Below are 12771 nucleotides of genomic sequence, written 5' to 3' on the forward strand. Positions count from 1 at the left end.
ACCACTCTAGCTCAGGTGCTCATCATCTAACGTCTATATTTTTGCAGTAGACCTTAAAGTGGAAGAGCCTGGGCTTTAGAGTTAGATGGACTTGGGAGTGTGTTCCAGCTCTAGCACTTAGCTGTGTGACCTGGGGCAAATAACTTAGCCTCTCATTTCTCAATTCCCCCGTCTGTGAAATGAGATAGTAATGGCGCCTACCTCACAGGGTTGTAGTGAAGCTTGAAGGAAAGAGTGTATAGATTGTTCAGCCTGACACATATTTAGGACTTAATATATGTTGGCTGTTATCATTATTGTAATTATTCTGTTTTTCCCCTCTACCACTGTGGTTATTCAGAGCATAGGCTTTGGAAGCAGGCCTGGGTTGGAATCCCTCCTGTATAGTTTACCATCCAGGTGGCCTTAGGTAAGTTAACCAACCTCTCTGAGCCTCAGTTTCCTGGAGATGAAAACAGTAGTACCCATCTCACAGGGCTGGAGTGAGGATGGAATGAAACGCTGTAGGTAAATTGGTATTAATTCTTTTTGTCCCACACACTTTCAGGTGTTTTCTGCATGCGTGGCCAGATTCAGCTTCCTAAAGCACAGCTTTCATCCCGCTCACACATCTGCATTGGCAACCCATGACTGACAGAATAAGCCAGGCATTCACAGTTTTCCCTATAACTTCAGCCTCACTTCTGACTCCACCCAGCTTCCCCTCTCACTTCCAGCAGGCTTGTTACTACATTGGACCTGCACATGATCATCTCTACCCCTGCCTAGGTCTGGAATGCCTTCTGTCTCCCCCATGTCTCAGATTCTACCTCTCCCTTCCAGGTCCTCCTTGAACCCACACTTACTCCAGGAAGCCTCCAAGAAATCCTAATACCTGCCTACTTCCGTGGCCTTATCATCCGAGTTCCCTTCTCAGATGTGAAGCAAGGCACCCTATTGAGGTGATCAGGGGAGGGGCCGTGGCTTTGTCAGCTCTCCTCCCTCCCATCAGCACCCGGCACAGGACTGGGTACACAGCAGGCACTCATTCCATGTGAATGGAATGCCATTTGACACAGGGTAATTGGTCTGAGAAGACTAACAGATTCAGTCTAGCAGAGCCTTGGGGCTCTAGGGTAGGGTGACAAATAGCCGTGACAGGTGCACGGGCCAGGATGGGTTTCTCTGTCAGCATTGTAAGACAGAGTATCCAAGATCGCAGGATGGGGGAGTTTTAGAGGGTAGCTGTTGACTTGGCTGGGACAGCTCAGGAGCAATGCAGCTTATTAGTGAGGAGCAGCATAGCAGAGGTCCTCGGGCAGGGGGAAGCTAGAAATTATCTTGAATCCAGAAATTCTCTCCTCTTTATTCCCAGCTGTCTGCTCTATTTGACGGAACATTTCTAAGCATGTTTAAAATTTCATCTCCACCCTCCTTTCCCTCTCCTTCCAGCCTTGGCCTAGACCAGCAGCCCTAAAAGTATGATCCAAAGACCCATCGGGGTCCCTCAGATTCCATCAGGGGGTTCAGTCAAAGCTACTTGCATGATAATACTGAGACATTATTTGCAGTTTTCACTGTGTTGACATTTGCACTGATGGAGCAAAAGCAACAGTGGGTCAAAGCACCTAAGCATGGATCAAAGTGGTGGCACCAAACTATATTCACGTTATTCTTCATCATCGATGTATTTCCTGGTAGAAGAAATATCAGTTTCACTTAAGAATGTCTTGATTGAACAGTAAAGATGATTCAGTTTTAATAAATCTCAACCCTTTGGGTACATGTTGTTTTTAATGGTCTGTGTGACAAGTAGGAAGGATATATAAAGCACTTCTACTGCATACTGAAGTATGATGTTGGCATGAGGAAAAGCACTTGTTTGATTGAATTGCAAGCTAAACTAGCCAGTTCTTCATGGAACTTTTTTTTTTAACTTGAAAGAACAACTGACAGAGAAACTATGGTTATTCAGACTTGGGTATTGGCCAGCATTTTGTTGAAAATGAATCAGGTGAGCCTGTCATCGCAAGGAAAACAACTGATAGTATCTGTTGTCAGTGATAAACTCTAAGCTTTCAAGTAAGAAGTAGAATTTTGGAAAACCTGTATCTATTACTGTAAGCTTGAGAATTTCTCAATACCCTAAGGACATTTCTGATAAGATTAGTAGTGATATTAATGAATGTGGGTTTTTATATTGTATAATCATGAAATGAGTCAACAATTGGAAGATCTGCATAACTGGGTGGACCAATATTTTCCAAATGACTAACGCATGATGTTACAAAATCATGGATAATAGATCCATCCAAAGTGCAAGTTAAGCCAATGGATTTTAATGTAACCGAGTACAAAAGGTTCACTGATGTGGTTTTAGGTTCAACATTGCCAATAAACATTAAGAAATTACCACTTGTGAAGTTTAGGTGTAGTATCAAAGAAGAATATCGAGTGTATTAGTTTTCTATTGCTGCCATAACAAATTACCACACACTTAACAACTTAATATGACACCTATTTATTATTTCACAGTCCAGGGGGTTTCACCTGAGTTCTCTGCTTAGTCAAGTTGTTGGCTGGGCTGGGCTGTTATCTGGAGGCCCTGGGGGAGAAAAGATCTGCTTCCAAGCTCATTCAGAATGTCAGAAAAATTTAGTTCCTTCACGTTGTAAGTCTGAGGTCCCTGTTGCCTTGCTGGCTGTCATCCAAAGGCCAGTCTCTGCTCCTAGAGGCTGCCCATCTTTTTTCTCATGTGGTCCCTTCCATGTTCAAACCATCAATGGCGTGTCAAGTACTTCTCATGCTTCCAGTCTCTCTGACTTCCTTTTCTGTCACTAGCCAGAGAAAGCAATCTGCTTTGAAAGGACTCAAATGATTAGATTAGCCCACCTGGAGAATCTCTCCTTGCCAAATAACTAACATAATCATGGGGATGATAAACACTGTAAACACCCACTCTCAAAGGAGAGGAAATTTATACACAGGTGAGGGTCATTTGGGGGATCATTCTTAGAATTCTGCCTAAAAAGCTATTAAATAACCCCCTTTTCTAACTACGTGTCTTTGTTAAGCTAGATTTTCTTCATATATCAATGCTTTTAACCAAAACAACGTATTACAGAAGATTGAATGCAAGAGCAGGTATGAGAATCCAGTTGCTTTTTATTCCGCCAGATATTAAGGAGATTTGCGAAAATGTAATACAATGCCGGTTTTCTTGCTATTTTTTTTGTTCTGGAAAATAGTAATTTTTCATAAATATATGTTATTTTTTTAAAAAAATTATTCATTTATTTTTGGCTGCGTTGGGTCTTCATTGCTGCGCGCGGGCTTTCTCTAGTTGTGGTGAGCGGGGGCTACTCTTCTTTGCAGTGCGCAGCCTGCTCATTGCCGTGGCTTCTCTTGTTGCAGAGCACAGGCTTTAGGCGCGTGGGCTTCAGTAGTTGTGGTACGTGGGCTCAGTAGTTGTGCTTAGTTGCTCCGTGGCATGTGGGATCTTCCCGGACCAGGGCTCGAACCCGTGTCCCCTGCATTGGCAGGCGAATTCTTAACTGCTGAGCCACCAGGGATGCCCATATATGTTATTTTAACATGCAATGGGTTTATCATTGTGATTTTAAATTAAAAAATAGTTTAAAACTTTATCCGTTTTAATTTCTAATATGTTAAATAACGATAGAGAGTACCCATAAAAAGGAGCTGTTTTGGAGTCTTTAATAATTTTTTAATTAGTACTTTTTATTTCTTTATTTTAAAATTGACATACATGTCATTTTATATTCTGTGTGACAAAATGTGAAACGATACATAAAATTCACTCTTTTGGGTATATAGTTCCATGAGTGCAGAGTTATACAACAACGTTTACAGTTCCAACACCTAAAATAACTCCCTACGCCACATCACTTAGTCAACCCCTTCCCCCCATCCCCAACCCCAGGCAACCTCTAATCTGTTCTCCATCCCTATAGCTTTGTGATTTCAAGAATGTCATATAAGTGGAATCACACAGTAAGAAGTCTTTTGACTCTGGCTTATTTCACTCGGCACAATACATTTGAGCCTCATCCATGTGGTTGCCTGTATCAATAGTACATTCCTTTTTATTGCTGAGTAGTATTCCATTGTACAGATGTGCCATAGTTTATTTATCCATTCAGTAGCTGAAGGACATTGGGTTGTTTCCTAAATAGTTTTTAAAAGTATAAAGCGGTCCTGAGATCACAAATTTTGAGAGAGAGGTGATGGTAATGGATGGTAATGGACATATCATTTTTATATGGGAAACCAGTAGACGGATGAAAGAGCCATACACTGGAGATAGGATCGGAAGGATTTACAGATCAGAGGCGATGGGGTGTAGAGGGTCAGAGAAAGAGAAAAGAGTGAAATTAAGTCTAACTCTGGGGTTTCTGGCTTAAACAGCTGGCTTTCTCAAATGGAGAAGATGGAGGGAGGATTGGTTTTCTTTTTTCGTTGTTGTTCTTTTTTTAAACATTTTATTTTATATTGGAGTGTAGCTGATTAACAATGTTGTGATAGTTTCAGGTGCACAGCAAAGCGACTCAGTCATACATATATATGTATCCATTCTGCCCCAGACTCCCCTCCCAGCCAGGCTGCCACATAACGTTGAGCAGAGTTCCCTGTGCTATGCAGTAGGTCTTTGTTGGTTAGAGGACTGGTTTTAGTTCAAAGGAAATCAAGGATACAGTCTTGGACATGTTGAGTTTGAGATGCTTTTGAGATATTCAAATGGAGATGTCAGTATGTAGGGGTCTGGATTTCAGAGAAGTCTGGGCTGAAAGTGATGATTTGGAACTCATCAGACTATAGAGGGTAATTGCAACCATAAGAGATAAATGAGACTTCCAAGAATGGAAATGCAGAGTGAGAAGGGAAGGAGTCCTAGGTCAGGCTCCTGAGAAACACTCATATTTAAAGATCTAGCAGAGGAGGAGAAGTCAACGAAGTAGTAGCCACAGAGATAGGAGAAATATCAGGGGAGAGCTGTATCACAGAGACCAAGATAAGAAAACATTTCAAGAAGGGCAAAGTCACTGCGGATGTTGAATTCTGCATAGAAGTCGAGGAAGTTAAGGACTGAGATGTGGCCATTGGACCTGATGAGTCAGGGGTCATTCGTGACCTTGATGAGAACTTCTTGGTTTGGTGGAATAGTGGGGTTGGACTGGGTCTAATCCTCTCTGCCCTGAGCCCTGACTCCTTCTCCCACACTCCTCTCATCGCTGCCCCTTTGCCCCTAGAATCTTTCTTATTCCTCCTTCTAGACTCCTCTTTTCATAGCACCATCGCCTCCCTCTCCCTCAAGACCTCGCTTTGTACAGATCTCTCTTAGACTTTCCTCCTCAAAGACCCCGCTCCTATACCTCTTCTGCTGTCTTCCCTAAGCCATCTCTTCCCAGATCTCATTTTCCTCCCTTCATTCTCTCACCACTGACTCTTCTCCTTCACCACATACTGCTTTTCTCAGACTTTCTTCTTTCTTATCTTCTTTCACACTCTTCTCCGTTCCCCCACCTATCTAGGCTCTCTGGATCTCAGCAGGAGTCCTAGCCTCCTAGGCTTAACGCTGAGGAGTCACGGTCTTTGGCATGATTCCACCAGGAACGGACAGTGCCGACCTGGGGCAACGTGACGTTAGAACCTAGTCCTTCAGTGATTGCCAATCTGGTAACCACATCCTGCTCTCATCCGCCCTGGCACCTTCCCCTAAGATTCTGCCTTTTCCTCTCCTCAATTACACAGAATCACTGTGAGCTGATAAATGTGCCCCTTCTACTACAAATTCTATCTCGCTTCAACCAGCATTTTCTACCTATCAAAATGCGTTCCTCTACGTTAGCCCAGGCTTGGGAAGTCAGCTGGGTGAAGCCTGGAGAAAGAAGATAGGAAGACTTGCCCCAGGTCACACAGCTGGGTAGAGGATTAGTCCGCTGTCCCTTCCACCCCTTCGGTGTTGCTTGCTTTCATGCCCACAGACTCCCCAGGCCCGAGCTCAGGCACGGCTGCCCTTTTAGCTTGTCCCAGCCAGCCACGGGGTAGCCGCCTGGAGAGACCCTGGCTCAGGAGCACTGCCTGGGGATCAGTACCCCATTCACACCTGCAAGACAGTTATAGGCCACCTTGGGAAGGAAGATGATTTCTGATTTGCTTCATTGAATTCACACTAGGCAACAAATCGGACTGTTTGCTTTGATACTGCTTCCAAAATGGAGTAGAGCAAGATTCTGCTCTGCAGTAGCTCAGTCACACGATGCACATGAAACACTCAAGCACAGTGCCTGACACCTAGAAAGTGTTCAATGAATAGCGGCCACTGGCCTTATCATTTGTAATGAGGAATTCTTGGGAGGGAGTCAGTGTGGTACACTGGCAAGCTTACTGAACCAGACATCTAGAGGCCTAGATTCCAGGTCTAACTATTGCTGCTCAACTTGAAACGCTGGGTGAGTCATTCATTTCACCTCAGTGGGCCCAGGCTTTCTCATCTGGAAATAGTAATAGCTGCCCTACTTCTGTAATATGTTGTATTAGCCTTTAAAGCATTCACAGTCTTTGACGTAGCAATTCTAATCCTAGGAACTTGTCAGTGTTATGTGTAAAGATGCCAGGTTATAATAGTGAAAACAATGGAAATCACAAAAATGTCTAATCGTTAATGGTTAAATTATATTTCCGTATGATAGAATCCAGCACATCCATAAGAGAATGATGCAGATCTGTTTTTTTAATTGACGTGAAAACAGGGCCATGTCAATGGACCCTGTCAATGTTCTATCATTATATTATTTAGAAATGATAGAAGGTTATAGAATGGTAGGGAATAATGTGATTCCATTTTATTAAAAAAACTTCTATTCGTGTCTTCCACAGTACATCAAAATGTTAACAATGATAAAAACTATACCTCTTGCTTGTGGTATTACAGGGACCTCCATTTTCCTCTTTATACTTTACAATTTTCTGAATTCTTTGCAATCGCATCTAGTATGTTTCTAATCAGAAAAAAAAAAAAAAACCCAGGAAAGCTTTTCTGTTTGTTTGTTTTCCATTTGGAGAGGAAACCCAGTTGCCGCAATCCACTCCACAGAACTTTGGAGAGACTCAAGTGACATAGACTGTGGTGTATGTGGTACTGCCGTGTGTGGTACAAAGGGGAGACCCACCATTATCATGCCTGCCTCAGTCCCACCTTGTAGGGACCAGGTCCTGCGCTTTGACGCCACCAGAGTCTGACCCTACAGTACACATGTCTGGCCCTGGACTCAATCTTAGGCGTGGGGTAGGGCTGGGGGTTCGCTGGAGAAGAAGCTGGGTGGACGAGTCTGCAGGGTTGTAGGCAGTGTAGGTCTGCTGAGGTGCTAGCTCACGAGGGCTTACTTCCTGCTGGGCCTCAGGGCCGATAGCCAGGAACACTTAATGGGGGTTAACAGAGCCCCCTCCTCTCCCCACCCCAAAGCTGGAATGTTCTGAATTCCTCCTTGGGCCAAACCCCTCTCCCCCCAAGATCTCTCCTGGGCTCACAGAGGTCACTTCACAAAAGCTCAGCTGGAGTTTTTGACAGGAAAAACACAAAACTCACCAAAGTGTTTTTTTTCTTTTTTAAAGTACCTCAATCTTCCACCGCCTCCAGGGGTTTAATTCTGATCTGTAATAAGTCTCTGACCCAAGGCTGAGATTTGCACATGGATTTTGCAAAGCTGCAGCTAACAATTAGAAATCCTTTATCACCTCAGCCTGGGGCCCCTTGCACCTTACTTCCCTCCCTCAGGATCCCTTCCTTCCTCTCCAGGGCCATACATCTCCTCCAAGGCTCTGCAAAAGAACTGCTTCGTAAGTGTCTCAATTCTGATTTGTTTTTAAATTCACCTAGGTGGGCTCTTGCTTCCTAGTTGTTATCGATTTGGCCCATGGTGAAGCCAGGCTGGGCCACCTTGGGTTTCTGAGGGGAGGGTACTGGAGGGAAAATTCAGGAGGCACTTGGGTTGGTAGTATTTGTTTCCTCAAGGCTACCACGAAGTTTCCAATCTTTGAAACCGCAGGGCCAGAGGAAGCACTCTCCAAGTCAGATGATAATTTCTGGATGGAGCTTTTGAGGGCAAAAGGACTGAGACAAAGGGATGGGAAGAAAGGAGCTACAGTTTACCCCTCTGCTTAACTGTGCTGGTGGGAGAGCTGAGGAGGACAGGAAGGGTGCTCCCTCACAGTGCCTTCCTTGGCATGAAGGCTCAGGGGATCTCAGCAGAAGATGGACTTCTGAGTGAAGTCATAAAGTCTCCCCCTTAAGCCCTTAAATACCTCTCTCCCACTGGTCTCCAAGTCTGTCATTAGAAATTCCTTCTTTGAAGAAAATCCTGCTATTTGTGACAATGTGGATGGACCTTGAGGGCATTATGCTAAGTGAAGTAAGTCTGACAGAGAAAGACAAATGCTGTAGGATCTCACTTATACGTGGAATTAAAAAAAAAAAGAGCTCATATATACAGAGAACAGATTGGTGGTTATCAGAAGTGGGGATGGGGATTGGTGGGTAAGATGGGTGAAGGGGGTCAAAAGGAGCAAACTTGCAGTTATAAGATAAATAAATCTCGGGGATATAAGGTACAGCATGGTGACTATAGTTAACAATGCTGTACTGTATATTTGAAAGTTGCTACGAGAGTAGATGATGGAAGCTCTCATCAGAAGAAAAAAGAAAAAAAATTTGTAGCTCTGTGTGGTGATGGATGTTAACTAAACTTATTGTGGTGATCAGTTTGCAATATATACATATATCAAATCATTATGTTGTACACCTAAAATGAATACAATTTTATATGTCCATTGCATCTCAATAAAGAAAAAAAGAAATTCCTTTTTTTGGACTGAGACATTATTGTCTTCAAGTGGCCTCTTTGAAAATGGAGTTGGAACCATAAACATTACCAGCACTTATAGCTGGAGAGGTTGTAGGTGATGTCTGTTTTCTAAGTTCTGCCTTTCTGTGTTTTCCAGCATTCTAACGTGAGAGTGCTTTACTTTGATGATCAGGACAAAAGAAACTTCTTTTTAAAGCAATTAGAATATCTCTCAATCCAGTTGTAGTTCCCCGAGCTGTCGTCAACCAACTGATGCAGAAGGAGAGGTGAACTGCTCCAAGGACAAGCTTTCCAGAAAGTAGGGCTTCAAAGGAATGGCTTTGCCACCTACTAGAGCCCTTGGGAGCTGGGGGTGAGGTGTGGAGAGGAAAGCAAGTATCTCAGATGTCTGTGAGGGGCTGTGAGACCAAGGGATGGAGCAATGAGACTGGCTGACAGAAGAGGGCTGTGGTGGCCTCCGTCACCCCCAGAGCAGCACATCAGATCCTTCCTTGCGCCTGAGAACCCCACCTATCTGATCCCACAGAGTCATATGAAAAGTACCCTCAAAGAAAGTGTACCATGCACAAGACTCTTGGAGCAAGATGTGGGGAATGGCAGGGCAAGGAGGGGTTAATTCAGGAGCTGCTGTCAGTCTTGACCCTCTTAATCCTCTCCTGCAGTTCCACTCCCTCCCCTAAGGAAGATTAAGTAAGAATCCTAAATGAAGCCTCCTTGCCCAACCCCTGGGCCATGGAGTGTGTTGGCCTCATGCCCAGAAGACAAGTTCGGCTGGCCAGGCCTAGAGTTCTCTGTCCCTCCAGAGACACCAGGGCTTGGCTTCTAGGAGGACCCCTCAGAGAGAGGAGTTTCTTTCAAAGCTGCCTGCTTCTAATAACAACTGTTCAGTCTTCTATATTTATCAAAGTGGCTTCTTGCCCCATTACCTTAGTTGAGACTCAAAACTTTGGAGACCTTTTTCTCATCAAAACTAGGGCCTGGAGAAGTGAGGGGACTTCCGCAACAGCTTCCCAGCAGAACCGAGATGAGGTTAGTCTTGGTTCTCAGGCCAGGACTGGTCCTTTAAACCCTCTACTGCTCATCACACAAATCAGAGCAGAATCTAGACTGGCTCATCACTCAACCACTAGCTATTTCACCCACCCCTGCCTTCCTGACCCTGGCTGAAAGCTGACCCCGTTGGGGTCAGACTCTTTAGAGACTCCAAGCCTCGGTGATGGCATTTTTTAAAATTCGGCTTTCCTCCTGCCCCAAACCACTTTCCTACTTCCTCCTACCGAGTCAGGACTGGCTCTGGGGAGAGGCTCTCCTCTTGGGGCTACTGTCGACTCCCATATGGGAAACCTAAGCTGGGCTCTTCCGTCACCATCCCAAGTCCTCAAGGCAGCTCACCAACCCTCACTGAAAGCTCAGATATGGATAGGGAATACAAAGGGAAAGTATTTAAGCCAGCTTGGGTGGGAAGAGTGGTTAAAGGAAGGTTTCAAGGAGAGGATGAGGCCTGAAGGATGACTAGCAATTACCCACGCAAATGTTGGATGGTTGAATAGCATGCTTAAGGGTTTGGAGACACAGAGAAAGGCAACTTCAGATAAGGACACATGTTCGGGGATGGTAAGATTGTGTGTGTGTGTGTGTGTGTGTGTGTGTGTGTGTGTGTGTGTGTGTGTGCATGTGCGTGCGCGCATGCACATTGGAGCATAAAACATGAGGGTGGAGGTTATTGGTGTGAGATGAGCCTGGAACGAAAAGCAGGAGTCAGACGTTGGAGGGCTTTCCTGGTTTCCAGGGCTAGAGAGTTTGAACTTCATCATGAAAGCAATGAAGAGGTTCTGAAATTTTTTAAGCATGGCAAAGAGATGGGGTGATATTAATGATTCAATTTCCATTTTAGAAAGATCCTTGTCTGCTGGATGGATAATTGATTGCAGGGGCGGGGCAGAAGTAGAATTAGAGAGACCAATTTGAGGAGCCTATGAGATTTCCAACTGGACAAGAGATAATACAGGGTTTGAACCAAAGTCTAGGCAGTGCAGTTGGAAAGAAGTGGATGCATTCAGGATGTATTTTGAAGGTAGATCTGACAGGACTTCATAACTGGTTATAGGTCAAGAAGAGGTTAGGAACCAAGGATGACTGGCTTGGGTGGCTGGATGAGTGATAGTCCCATTGAGATAGGGAACACTGTGTGAGGAATAGTTTGGGAGTGGAGAGAGAAGAGTGAATATGATTTCAACTTTGCAAAATGTTGAGTCTGAGGAGCCATTAAACCGTTCAGATGGGCTCATTCCAAAGGCAGTTGCATACACACATCTTGAGTTCAGGAGAGAGATCTGTGCCAGTTATATGGATTCAGGAGTCATTGGCATAGAGATGGTGTGGATGAGGTCACCCATGGAGGATGTAAAGAATAAGAAGAGAACTCTAGCTGAAACCCTGGGGTGGGGGAATAGTCAGATTTATAGAGTGGGTAGAAAAGGAGGAAGTTATAGAGGAGACCCTGGAGGAATCATTTTGAGGAGCAGGGAAAACTGGGAGGGATGTTACAGAAAACGAGAAGACAGTTTTATGAAGGAGAGGGACAAGGTGAGATGACAGAGATAGGACCACTGCATTTGGGGCAAGGAAATTGTTGGTAACCTTAGTGAGAACATTTTCAGTGGAGGGCTAACGGCAGCAGCCTGCCTTCAGAGGGTTGAGCACTGAGTGGAAGGGGGAAGAAGCAGAGACATCAGTATTAAATGGCTTGTTTAAGAACCTTGGCTGCAAAGAGAATGATGAGGAGAGGGTATAGCCGCATAGGTAGAGCAGGAAGCTCAAAGAGAGTGGTAGGCATTTGAAGTGGTCACCAGCAGATGCTCACCAGGGACAAGTTGAAGGACTTCCAGGCAGCTCTGAAGGCCCCACAGAGATGCACAATCATGATCAGGTAGAACTGTGCCCGTTTTAGCAGTAAGAAAACCAATGGCTGGAAAAGACTTGCACAGTGTCCCCACTGATGAGTGACAGAGATGAGATTCAAGTAGATTTCCCTCCATACCTCCCGTCAAATGTTTTCTTGCCCCTGCTCTGCACCGCTTGGCATCCACATTGGCATTGTCATATCCATCACTGATGAGTAGTATTGACTATCAACCACGTGCCCAATGCTGTGGAGGCACAACAGAGTTTTCATATATGATTTCTTCCCTCAGATTGTTTAGAATTTGGTTGAAGAGACAAGATAGTCAACATATGCGCAAACCTATAAAATGGTGAAACTCCTTCTCTCTCTCTCCCTCTCTCTCTCTCTCTCTTTCCCTCTCTCTCTTTCTCTCCTGTGTTCCCCACTCCCCCTTCATTTCCCTTCTTTTCCTCTGATCCTCTCTCTCAATCTTCTTTCCCAATATTGTGCAGCCCTGGTCCCTTACACTGAAGTGTCATTGACTCATTTAGAAAGTCTATATCTTATAGTCCCTGAAACCTCTTTATCACTTTTATTTACTCATTAAGAGGACATTTTTGAACACCGGCTTTGGGTATGTAATGGGTGGGTAATGCACTGTGCAAGGCACTGGAGATACAGAGGTGAATAAGATACAGTCCTTGCCCTCAAGCAGCTCACAGACTAGTGGGGAAGAATAAGGATATAAAGAGGAGAGTGCAACATAGTGAAATAAGTACTATCTGTATCTCAGTTTCCTTATTTATACAATAGGGATTAGTACCTACCACAAGACGTTGTTGTGATGATTGAATTAACATGTATAAAGTGCTTATAATGGTCACATAGGATACACTATGTTACTGTTGCTATTTTATTAGTAGTATTAGTAGTAGTAGCATTACTATGATGAAAGTAAGTAAAGACAAGATACCATAAGAACACAGAGGATGGGAACTTGACCCAGGCTAGAGTAAAAGACAT

The sequence above is a fragment of the Physeter macrocephalus genome, chromosome 21, assembly GCF_002837175.3.
Source record: "Physeter macrocephalus isolate SW-GA chromosome 21, ASM283717v5, whole genome shotgun sequence".
In the NCBI taxonomy this organism is placed as follows: domain Eukaryota; kingdom Metazoa; phylum Chordata; class Mammalia; order Artiodactyla; family Physeteridae; genus Physeter; species Physeter macrocephalus.